Consider the following 12,804-nt stretch of genomic DNA (forward strand, 5'->3'; position numbering starts at 1 on the left):
GCATGCATAACCACCAAAATTTTTAAAACAAGCAACCAGTGTACAAAGCAAAACAGGAACTAAAAACTCCTGTCAGTTTACGGTTTAAGCCGCATTTCGTGTTGTCCGTCAAAACTTCCTCTATCTCTGTCCCCCAAAGGAAAATTAACAATCAACTCTTAACAAACCATGCTGGCAAGCCAAGCGTGAACTTTAGAAAAGCCTTAACAGCTCCTGTGGAGGTGGGCCATGTCTAATCTTTGACCACACTGTATTTAGGCAGACTTGGAAAGTGCGATTATACTGTGTTGTCTGGAATTCCAACCACATACTTCTGCGAGCCATCAACAAGGGCTGCCCTTTGCCAAGATAAACTTCAGAGAAAGTTGCCACATATTTACAGGCTTCGCTGCCCCACTTTGCTTCTTTGTAGCTGCAAAGTGTCGTTCTGGTTGCCTTGAAAATTTTTCTCTGAGCCTCGGTTGGAGGGCAGAGTGGGCTTGAAATAAATGCTCTTCTTGTTCGTATTTGTCCAGGATATTGCTAAAGCGTGCTCGTTGTGCAACACGAGTTAGGAAATACACTTAATAGGGGGCCTTCAAGGAAAACAAAGGAGGGAATACTTACTTTGACACCATACATGCTGTATGCAGGGAAACTCTGAAACTATGTTGTGCTATTACCTCCTACCTATCTCCCATTGAGTGATAGAGAGAACTCAGCTTGGTCCCTTATTTAATGATGTGAGGGTTCGTGATCAAGTTTGAATAATACACGCGAGCTTCTTTAGAGAGAAGCGATGCTTTTAATGATAGAGTGACCCATAACTTAAAGGGGCAGCAAGAAAGGAGGAGGAGGACATCAACAGCCTCACCCTTTGAAAAAAAAAGATACAGCGAGTAGAAGTTAAGAGAAGATGGGACAGAAAAGTGAGACAGTCGTTAGTTACATTGTTAGGCAACGGGAACTGGCTAACACCCACACACACCCAGACACACATGCACACAAGGAAATCAGTGAGTGTATTGAGATTTCTCACGCGATGTTGTGTACACATTGCTTAAAAGTTGTCCAACATATTGGACATGCTAACAGCCACTAGTTGTTAGCAAAAAAAATGTGTATTTCCTTACTGGTTACGGCATTAAGTAAGTGAAGTTTATTTATATATTGCTTTAAAAGACACAAAAGTGCTAAACAATAATTAAAATGTAATTACTATCAAAATGAAACATGCAAAAATAAGTAAAAAATAAATAAATAAATAAAAGAAAAAAAAAAGAAAAAAAGAAATCACACTATTTCTGATAAAACAATAAAAAACTGCAACACAAACCAAAAACGGAGAAGCTTTACCTTCAAATTAAAAGTTTTGTGGTTTTTCAAAAGGCACAATTGTCTTTGTTTCCCTACTCAGAGAGTAACTGGACAATGTTTATAGACAAGCCTGCCATTCAAACCATAACTGCAGCAATATGCTAGTAACCAAAGCAATTACAGAGATTTTTGCCAAACAGTTGAGGAATACACATTTTTCTTACTAACATGTGGTAGCCAAGGGGTCATGACCCGGCCTGTAGGCCTGTGTGACTGGGTCTTTAGCAATCACTTTCCCAGCGACTGCCATCAACCTCCAGCAACTACTCACAACCAGTTGGGTAATACTCATTTCTCCCCTCACGACCAGGTAGTCACATGTCTGCACAACCTCAATAAATTACACAAACATCTATACACAAACGTATGCAGTACATGTAAACACATCATACGCTTAAGTCCTCGAGGGCCAGAAATCCCGTGTGAGTTTACAACATCACATCCATCCTCAGGGGGGATTTCATAACAGCAAAAATATCTAATGCTACATACAGTACCGCAGTGTTCCAGTACCAGTGGATTAGCGCTGCCTTCCCCCCACCCACCACCATCACTTCATGCTAATAGCTGCTGTTTTCATTTTCCCCGAGGCCACTCTCAGCTTCCCTTCATTCAGTATGCATACAGTTTTCTCTCCCTCTCTCTGTTTCTCTCGCTTAAGGGAGTGGTGGCCAGAGAAAGTTGAAGATTTAGTAAGGACACTGATTTGCTCATGCAAGACTTATGAAACCCTAGTTTCCTGTGCCTCATACAAACACCCATACAGAAGTCATTTTAAGGTAACATCCTTAGTGCAGTGAGCTCACTCCCATGCTCCTTCCCCACACAACACAGAGATCCGTGGCACTGCATCTTTGTACATTAACTTTATGAAGTTTCTGCTTCTGTGGGGGGAGGGGGGGGGGCTCTTTCATCCCTGATGCCATAGAAATCCTCACTGCTTCGAATCCTATTTAAAACAAAACCGCTGTTACACGTTACCACTCTTATATAAATAGAGAGCAGAAAATGCATTTATTTATAACAAATTCAACCCTCAGACAACCAGTTCTGCCGGAACTAAACTGAGATTTGCTTGATATGATTTGGAACTGAAGTATCATAAAACAATCTGACAAACACATTGAATGAAACACAGTTTGCCAGTAGGACAAGGTGCTGGACACAGACACACATTCGCCATACCCTGTAAAGTGTCTCCACAGCCTAATAATGCAAGGCAGATGAAGCCCGTCAGAGTGACGGTCCAGCTGTAAGTAATTTGGAGGGCCGAAGAAGAAAAAGCAGAGGAGGAAAAAAAAAGAAAGAAAATATTAGACAGCCATCAGGCCCTCTTCTGACAACTCTCTGCAGATCTAGATGAATTTGACCTGACAACACAGGAGCGATGCAGACAACACCTCCTGCACCAGCTGCAAACCACAAGGGCACACAAACTCCTTCTACAGCCAAGAGAGGAGGGAGGGAGCAAATGAGCCTGTGAGTGAAATAAATAAAAAACATACTGAACGGAGTTAAGCGTGCCTGAGAAAAACTACTGACAGCGTAGAGCGAAATATAGAGAGAGAGAGACAGCAGATGAGGGACAAATCGATTTTGGTAAAGAGGCAGAGCAAGCAATGAGCATGAAAGAGGATAAGAAAGACAAAGAGCCAAGAAGGCATGAATGATGGCGGAGGATATGAAGGACAGCTTGAAAGAGAGAAAGTGAAACAGATAAAGAATAAAAGGAGGGGAGGAAAGAGAGGGCTTGATGGAGGGAGACAGAGGGAAAGACGCACCTTGTCAAAAAGATTGAGAGCAGAGGAGAAAATGAACAGGGAGCTAGAAACTGAGAGAGGAATACAAAGAATGAATGAAGATAGAGAGAGAGTGAGGGAAGATGAGAGGATGCCTTATTTTCTTCCATCTCAATTTGCACAAAACTTTCATTACCACCAATTTGGGCTGGGAGCCGTAGGCTGGACCATTAGGCGAGCCCAGCATCAATCAGCTTAATCTCCCTCCCAGGCCGCTAAATTACAGCGCCCAGTTGCTTATTAAAATTTGTCGCCCGTCTCCCAACACCCGGCACTGCTGGAGATTAGACAGGGGCCCCCAGACAAATCTGTTACAGAGAAGAAGACGGAGAAGAGGAGGGGGAGGAGGAGGAGCTGGAAGGGAAAAAAGGACCGAGAGAGATGGAAGGAAGCAAAGGGACAGTAGAAATGAAAAAAAAGGGAAAAAAAGAGGAATGCACTTGCTGAGACAGAGTGGATCAGAGTGGGAGGACGATCATCCGGTTTGATTTATACACTTCTGTAGATCTGCCGTGCTCTCACTCACACATTTCTACGCACGATCATACATCCCAATAAATCCTATATACACTCGCATGTGCCCACACCCCCCCAAATGCAGTTTTCCATTCCTGTCAACACCCCCAACACATAAACACACACACACGGAGGTATAGAGAATGCAGGGTTTGCAGTGCCTCCCATTGCACACTCAATCAAACCGGCGGCCAGATAAGATGCATGATGAATGGCGTAATTGAAGGCGGCGGCAGAGTAATGCTGCATCGCTCTGCATTCAGTGGGGGAGGGCGGGTTATTGGTGAGTGTGTGATTAGCCTGTAGGATTTATTGTTATTGCCCAACTTATTAAAAAAAAATAAAAATACAAAGACTGTCTATCTCGCCTACAGTAGCACACCTCCAGCTACAAAGCATACCGAGCCTACACTTTCGGATGGATGAGGAGACAGCAGCGCTGCATCATATAGAGCTGGGTGGGGTGAGTTCTTTGAAGTCTTGAAATCTGTGCATGTTGCAGAAATGCGGCTTGGCTAATCGTATAGGTTGCAAGGCAGAAATCTCGATGTCAAAATCTGGAGGAAAACCACCCACACATTGAAGAAGTAGCGGTAAAGTCTCTGCTCCCTTTAAACACTTAAATAAGAGAAAGCAGAGGATACATAAAGCATACAACAAAGTGATAGAACCTGCAGGTCAATGGGTAAAGGAGGGAAATAAAGCAATTCTACTTCACACTGGTAAGCACTCAGCGGAGAAAACACTAATGTATCAAGAGTTAGTGAAGGTCCTTGAAAGAAGCAGACCAGAGAGTGTCATTAACACCAGTGCACTGTCTGCCTGCTGACATCATGTGTGCACAGGAGTTTCTTCTTCTTCTCCTTGTTAATACCTATGGCATCTGAAGACACTGAGCTGCTATGGTTTACTTTGGTTAGTGACCTAACGTAACTGCCTTAATTATTTCAATTAGTGAAGCTTAGGATGTGACATTTTTAGATACTCCAGCCAATATTAAACTACACAATCTTGGATAAACAGTTATTATCAGATTCAGATGGGTATTAATCAGTAATCATTTTGTTCTAGTTTCCTTTTTGACACTGAAATTTAAACTCTCTAAGATTTAAAGTAGAACAGCAGGTGCAAGTACTGCATGCAACTCTCTATCTTTGGAAACTAACGAATTCCTATAGCTGCAGGTATGAAATAAACTTGGCAGTGAGACCAAAAGCAGCTACCCAAACTAACTCATGCTGTAGCTGTTACTGCTGAGTCATGTTAATCTGTGCTGCCGCAGACTTTTTATTCGCTCAGGTAAATAATTTACTCTTAAGTAGTGTTTTATAGGCAATTTAATCTGTAATGACAGGAAAGTCAACATACATGAAAAGTTACTTTGGAGAGTTCTGTATGTGTACTTCCCCAAAGATGCAGAAAAAGTACACTCAGTTCTAAACTTGTGCATGCCTCTTCATTAATAGGAACATTTCATTCAACTTCAAGAGCTGAATCATACGAGACTACGATATAGACTCCGTAGCTGAGCCACGCGTGCAGTTAATAACCTTGTGGTCATGTCTCGGTGTTTTATGCAGGGCCAGGCATTATAAAAACAAATAAAACCCTGAGACTTCTTCCTCCTTCAGGGAAAAGATGTTTCTCTACTTCTTCATACATTCACTCACGTTCAATCCGACAGTTTCAGCAATCTGCACCCAGGAATCCTGTTGACATATCTGAGTCCTTATATTAAAGGCTGTGATTACTGTTCTTTATATTAAGGCAGTAATAATATTCACTCTGATCCATCCAAAACCTGAGGTGAAGAAATATTTGAAAATCTAAATAAAATATCAGCAGATCGAAGCACAGAACATTACATTTCTGATTTAGATTTAGCTAGGCTGTTTAGGTCACCAAGTCTCAAGGGTAACCATGTGCTACAGGTTCAAAACTAGCATGCTTGTCACAGCTTTTCCTTTCTGTAAAAGCTGTAACAGACACGAAGCCGATGCGCCGAGATGCTGTCAGATGAATGAAAAGGAGCGCGTGTCTGAAAGGAGCTTATGAAATCATAAACTGCAGCCCTAAAAATAACTACTTACTTCTGTGAGCAAAAGCTATAGTTTCTTATTATGATGGGAGTATGCAGCTCTCGTTAATCAAACAAATGGAGAAAAGAGCAAGGTACTATTTTTAAGGGAAAAAAAAGGGGGGGAAATTCCTGCCTTTTCCCAACTCGACACAAATTGAGACAAAGAGCAGAAACCCCTTTGTACTGCACACTTACAACAGATTAACTAAGAACAAATACACCACTTACATATATTAAGGTTAGCAAAAAATACACAATGCCATGAATGCAATGAAACCTCACATAAAATTTACAATTCAGTCACACACACACACACACACACACACACACACACACACACACACACACACACGAGTGAAAGTAAAGCAACTACAAACAGTGTGGTTGTACAGAGCGTGTCCACTGTCAGCACATACTGACACAGTAACCAGTACAGGGAAAACCACACATGTACATACTGAGCCAGCTGTGGTCTCAGACAAAGCCTATAAATAGAAGGAAAACAAACAGCTGTTTTGTCTGAAAGTTAAATTAGCATATCACCTAGAGTATTCAAAGATATATGGGCTGGCGGTGGCAAAGAGTCCCCGTTCCAAAACACTCTGGCATGTCTGCGCTATTTAAGAGATGAGTGTGAATGTTTGATGTATTGCTGTTGATTCATTTGGCTTCGTTTCGATATATAAAACTTGGTGCATGACATTTACTGCTGTTGCAGGATATGTACATGATTTATCAAATGAGCTCAGTTCAGGATCTACTGCTGTATATATAGCGAGAGTGCGTCTACCTCAGTTGGTTGCCAGAAACCCTGGGTGTCGCTGTTCAGACTGATTGAGTGGTGTGCTGTTCGGCCAACTGGGCTTCCGGTTGGTGGACTGCCTGCATCGATTGCTCGGAGAGGCCTTTCTTCTGGCGCACAGACAGAAAAATTGAAAAACAGAGGAGGAAAGGAGGAGAGTAGCAATGAGGAGAAAAAAAAAGTAAGAAAAGAGAGAGGGGGAGGGATGGTGAGAAGATGAGGGGAGGAAAAAAAGAGGAACATTAGCTTAAATGAAAGTTTATTAGGTGTATCAGTCAGTCAAGTCGATGGGGTGGGGGTTTTTTGCCTCAGGCTCTCCATCCTTCCTCTCTACCCCCCCTCCTTCTGCTTGCGTGTGTGTGTTTGCAAAGGAAGGGGTTTCGGGCCGGTGGGGGCAGCCATGACGGGAAAACATTAGGTTGTTGGCGAGTCGCCGGTACACCAGCCAGTAATTGGCTTGGGTAATGGTCATGTCCAGACAAATGGTGTAGGCCCTAACCGTGTTACGAGCAACCAACTGCTCCGCCTGTATTCACAGCATAACTCTGAGCACTGCTCGGATACCAAATGGCACCAGCGTGCGTATGCGTTTGTGTACAAGACTCACGAAACATGTGATTTACTGGAACAAAACATTATTACCCCCCCCCACTACACCCACCCACACATGCACACACCACTCCCCAACTCAAAACCAGCGTGGCGTGCACGTGTGATTCATGCCTCTCTTGCAGTCTGTGTGGGAAACTGTACCACGATAAGGAGGAAAAATATGGCAGCACAAGCGCCCGCTCACCTCGAGGGACAAACCGACATCTGCTGTGTCCTCCAAACAAGTGACGGATAGGATATAAGCAGGAAGAAAGAAGGAAAGAAGAGGGGGGTGAAAGAAGGTGGGGAGAGGATGACAAGAGAGAGGGAGTAAGAGGATAAGTTCCATTTTTCATCCGTCCCTCCCTCTGCTCTGCATCAATTCGCCTTCTGTCTGACGGCAAGCTGAGCCGCTAATGTCCATTGTGTCTGGATGGGCTATAAACGTGCGTGTGCGTGTGTCTGTGTGTGTGTCCGTCTGTTGATGTTATTTGAGTGAAAATGAAACATATATGCTCCCACAGAAGCTATCCAAGCTAAATGGCATGCATATATGGATAAAGCTGAGTATGTGCCTGTGTATGTGTGTGTGTGCGCGCGTGTATATGTTATGGAAGCCCTTCAGCCATCCAGCTATCATCTCCTGCCAGACAGGCCCCACCAAGCCGACCCAGCTGGATAATGAGATCCATTATGATTTACGTGCCAAGAGGACAGCCAGACAGAACAAAGACATGTACACACACACACACACACACACACACACACACACGGGGAGTTTGGTGTAGTTGTCAGTGTGTGTATGAATGTGGGCTCTCTATCTTATACTGTATGTGCTGATGTGTGCTGCCACTGTTTCATATTTCAGTTTCTTCTCTGTGTGTTAGTTGCCTGAAGGGCATCCTGCAGTGGGTCCTCTTTCAGTCTGCAACTAGAGAACACTTCTTTCTCATTCTCCCTCTCTCTCTCTCTCTCACACACACTTTCCTCATCTACCTCTCACCTGAAGAAGCAAACTAAGTTGAAGATAGAAATAGATTAAGGTTGCTGTGCGAACTCTCTTTTAGTTTCTCACTTTCTCCTTTCTCTCACACACACACACACACACACACACACACACACACACACACACACACACACACACACACACACACACACACACACACACACGGGATTTGCTCCAAAACATTTGTGAATGTGTGTCTCCATGCAAGTGTGTGCTGGGATTTGTTAGTGGAGAGCTTGGAGAAGCTGTCAAACACATTCTGGAAAAAGGAGTAGACCAGTGCTTCATTTCTCTCTTCTGGAACGAGGGGTGTGCTCAGCTGAGAGGAGGAGGAGGAGATTTCTTCAGGGTAAGCAAGACAGAAAGTGTAAGAGGATAAGTTCCAGGTTTAATTTCTTAATCATGACTGACTGTATTCTCGAGGCTGGTGCATTTATGGTTGCATGCCATGAACTACTCTGTCACACTGACTCTTATATTGGTAAAAAATTGTCAGCTGTCTTCATGCAATCAACTCCTAAATGTACAGACAGTCAATTCGGGCAATGCACATTTATGAAACTGAAAAATCTTTACATTTTTTTTTTATTTGCCCCCCCCCTTCCATTGTAAATGCTCTCTCTCTTACTCAGACAGACTGGCCCTGCCTTCTGTGTCTGAACACAGGGTACAGAAAACAATGGTGGGATTCTCTGTTGTTCTTTTCCATGAAGTATTCAAGGGATGCCAGCTCAATTAGAGGCCTAAATGCCAAGATCCAGACTGGGGAGAGATGAGTGGAGATTAAAAGATGAACAGAAAGAGGGGCAACGAGGGCAACAGCAGAGGAGGATGAGCGAACAGGCCATAAAGAAAAAAAATGGAGGAAAAAGGGATGACACTGAGATTTCTTTAAAAAACAAACACACAAACAGATGTATTAAGAGGAAAAAATGGTTTGAGGTGGAAAAACATCAACGCTGGGAATGTAGAGCTGAAGACTCAGCAGAAGAAAAGATAAAAGACAAACATGCATAAACAGTGAGATTAATACCCTCTACAGACACTGGCAGGACTATCATCACCTCCACAATCTGCTTTGTATATACACACACACACACACACACACACACACACAAAGACAATCCTCAGTGGTATGCGTTTCCATCATCAAATGTGATCAGAGCTACTGTCCGCAAGCCAACATTCACTCAACTGTGATAACCCCTGCGGGAAGGCTCACAAAAAGCGCACCACACACACACACACACAGCGACGGTTTCTTACAAGTGAAAACCGAATCTTGGGAAAGGTCCGACATGTCTGGTTAAATTAAAAGGTCAAATAAATTAAATACGCATCAAAAGGAACAAGGCTTCAGATGAATGGTGCAGCAGCCCGGAGGTACAGCCCTCTTCATAGTTTTGGCTGCCATTTCTGTGGGTAATAATAACACAGTAGTCACACAATTTATTGCTGAGAGCTAAGAATATGGTCACATGATTAAAAACAACAACAACAACAACAACAACAAAAAAACAACAACAACAACAAACAAAAAGTCAGCAAAAACAAGAAACACAGGCAGACTGTTTTAGAACACACCTCCAGGTAAGCCAGATAAACTCAGGGATGTGATGATAGCTGGCCACAGCAAGAAAATTTTTATTAAACCTTGTAAGGTCTAAGTCATCACTAATGATCATAAACAATAGGGGTGGGGGAAAAAATCGATACCGTGTAGTATTGTGATATTTTGTTTGCTAATAATGTATCGACAGCAGAAATCGATATTTTGTTACAAACAATTTTTTCGTGGACTGGAACATGCTCTGACTTCAGAGCACGTTGATCCCTTTTTCTGAGCAAGAACCCTGACATTCCTTCACTGTCCAAATGTGTTTAACTTTTTTTTTTGGCAGCAATAAACATGACAGTTTACTTATTTTAATTTAAGACATGTTTTATTTTAATTAAGTTTAAAACTTTTTTTATTTAATGTAAAATTATATTTTGTTTTAATTTACTTTCAAATTCTTCAGTTGCTGAATGGGCTGCATAGTTTTCATAAATTGCATGGTTCAGAATAGCTATAATTGTACCAGATGGTTGCATTCAGTTAAGTTGGACTAGACTGTAATACAAACCGTTCAGTTTGTCAACAATAAAACTGACTGAAATGAGAGAAAGACTGAGTGTGAGACTTTGATATTAGATAAAATTAATATTGATAAAGTTTACCTTTATGTACAGAATTTGAATATCGCAAAATATTTTTAAAAATTGCAATAATATCGTATCGTGCGTTAAGTATTGTGATATTATCGTATCGTGAGTTGTATGGTGATTCCCACCTCTAATAAACAACCCAACAACACAAGGAAAATTTGTGATCATCTATCTGAGGCTAGCTTAAATAGAAGAAGGCTATTCTGAAGGCTTATTTGTTATAGTGATGCACTGTGACAAAGTCCAATGAATGCCATTCGTTGTAGCTGTAGCATGGGTGGGCCATGCGACAGCTAAATCTTGCCATGCAAAGAATATCGTCATTCTCTGTGGATTTCCAGACATTTTTGAGGTTGCAATAAAATTCCCATCAGTGCAGAAAAAAAGCGTTAATCTTCCGTATGGTTAGCCACTTGCGCAACTATTCTGAACCCACAACCCCATTGTTGTGGCGTGTCCCACGCTCCAACCGAGTCGACAATCGGTACCAAGATCAAAACGTAAAACACATGCTGCCACCAAAATAATTCCCTCTAATTGCGCACCAACAAAACAACATTGTGTCTCAGATCTCGCTCTGACAAAAACCTAATGTCAATATTTCTCCAGTAAACCAAACTCAGGCGAGATTCCCCCCCTTCCTGCATCTCAATCCGCCTTAACAAAACAGCTCTTCGCTCACAGCAGTGCCAAGCCTAATCACATTCCCTCAGCACCAGGTGGTTCTCATTGACTGAGGCCCAGCTCCTCCACTCTGCAGGATGCTCCGCCAGAGGAAATTGGCTCGTCTACGAGCATTTATTGCTGGTGAGCTCGATCGAACGGAGTTGTGCGGGCCCTCCAATGCTGTCGCTGGACTTCGGCCTCTTTGAGGAGCCTACTTCACCAAAACAGCTGTTCAGCACACGCTGCCCTATCCAAAGACACAATTAGAAACACCCTTTTCCTATTACTCCCTGCCATTAAACGCCATTGAGTGGAATTAGTGGCAGTCTATGGAATAAGTGGATTCTAATTCATGCCCCTCTTTACATGGGCCACGGCTGCTACCGTGGCTTTCCTCTGCTAATGAAGAGGATAAAAGAGAAGTCTTAATCAAACTGAGCATCTCATCTGTGGTAATAAAGAGCACAAAAGAGGCCTTGGAGTGGCTCACTACTGGTGCTTGTGTACACATAATCATGTGCGTATGGAAGGAAAAGGAACTTTATATACATCCCTTAGAATATACTGAATTCAGCGTTCTGTGTGGTGATAGTTAAACAAAACAAAGCAAAAGTAATAAACACATAAATGAGGGAATGCATGAAATAATGTTTCTCTTGGTCTTGTTTTCTAATTGCTTAGCCTTGCCCTACAGGGATCAATGACCCACTATGGACCAATGCTTCTCTGCTGTCTTTTATCCCTCCCAGGCTCCCTCTTGTCTTGGACCAAAGTGCTAACCAGCAGGGTCTGATTAGATTTAAATGTCAAGAGAGATAGGACAATACAGTTATCTTCCCAAATTATGGCCCATTAAAGGGCCTATGCAGTGTGCCTCCCTCCTCTACTAACTAATCACCAACCAGATTCATCATCTCGCAGACTGGGGCATAATTTGGGGGGCTGCGGTTTCCCCTGCTTCTCCCTTTCTGTGTGTGTGTATCGCACCATGTGCAAGGGCATGCAGGAGTCTCTGTAATGCATGATCAGTGTGTGTGCACGCTGTATGTGTGTTGCTCCAGAGGGAGCAGGTTCGGCGCCCCAGGCCAGTGCCCCATTAAAGGAAAGAAAGACAGAAGCAGTGTGTATAAGGGAGAGACACAGAGGAGAGGAGGAGAAGGAGGAGAGCACCTCCTCATTTAGACAGCAGGAGTGGCAGGCTGTGTTCCACCTGCAGCCAACAGACAGACAGAGGGAAAAGGCTGGGATGCCTCCCATCTGCCTCCTTATAATTCACCTGCTGTCCTCAGGGTGTCATAAGAAGCCGGGTGCCAAAAACGGAGTCTCCCTTCTAAGCCCTGTTATTAATTTTACACTTTTCCCTCTTATGTCATGTTCCTTCACACACTTCTTCTCTCCTTTCTTCATATGCTTTTGTTGTCCTTGTCCTTTATATTCATCTTTCCTCTTCACTCTGCTTGTTCCTCCATAAGGAACCCCATCACTGATCTACCATACATCGCAGCTTTCATCCTACCATCACAGAGGTGGAGATGATAGCGGTGGTGGTTCAAAGTCCTATGGGAAAAGGAAGAAAGTGGAAATGCAGGGCTCATATCTCAAGGTGGTTTCCTCCATATTCTCGCCTCTTTTCACCTCTTTCCGCATTTCCATTACATGCCTTGCCCATCTTTCAGTATGCAGCCTCTATTCATCTTCTCCACGTGGGATCCTCTCTCCTCCTGTGGCCCCTTCTTTCTTTCATAAGAGCTTTTGTCTGTCCTTTAATATCTCCTTCCTC

General features: G+C 43.0%; 1 protein-coding gene across 7 annotated transcripts in view; it reads right to left on the reverse strand.

Annotated features, from left to right (window-relative positions):
• The window catches only part of raraa (retinoic acid receptor, alpha a), a 143,302-nt gene that overhangs the window by 97,583 nt on the left and 32,915 nt on the right, over positions 1-12,804 (reverse strand). For 3 of the 7 annotated variants that reach the window (XM_085284115.1, XM_085284117.1, XM_085284114.1), the window contains one exon: positions 6,542-6,663. The exons of 2 other annotated variants lie outside the window; for them this stretch is intronic. The gene's annotated coding sequence lies outside the window, so the exon portion shown is untranslated. The remainder of the gene's footprint in view (positions 1-6,541; positions 6,664-12,804) is intronic. 2 more of the 7 variants (XM_085284118.1, XM_085284116.1) reach the window with 1 other exon arrangement.

Source organism: Mchenga conophoros, linkage group LG8 (assembly GCF_057382185.1).
Source record: "Mchenga conophoros isolate Kocher_MC1m ecotype Shallow Benthic linkage group LG8, M_conophoros_male_GT1.1, whole genome shotgun sequence".
NCBI classification, from domain to species: Eukaryota; Metazoa; Chordata; class Actinopteri; order Cichliformes; family Cichlidae; genus Mchenga; species Mchenga conophoros.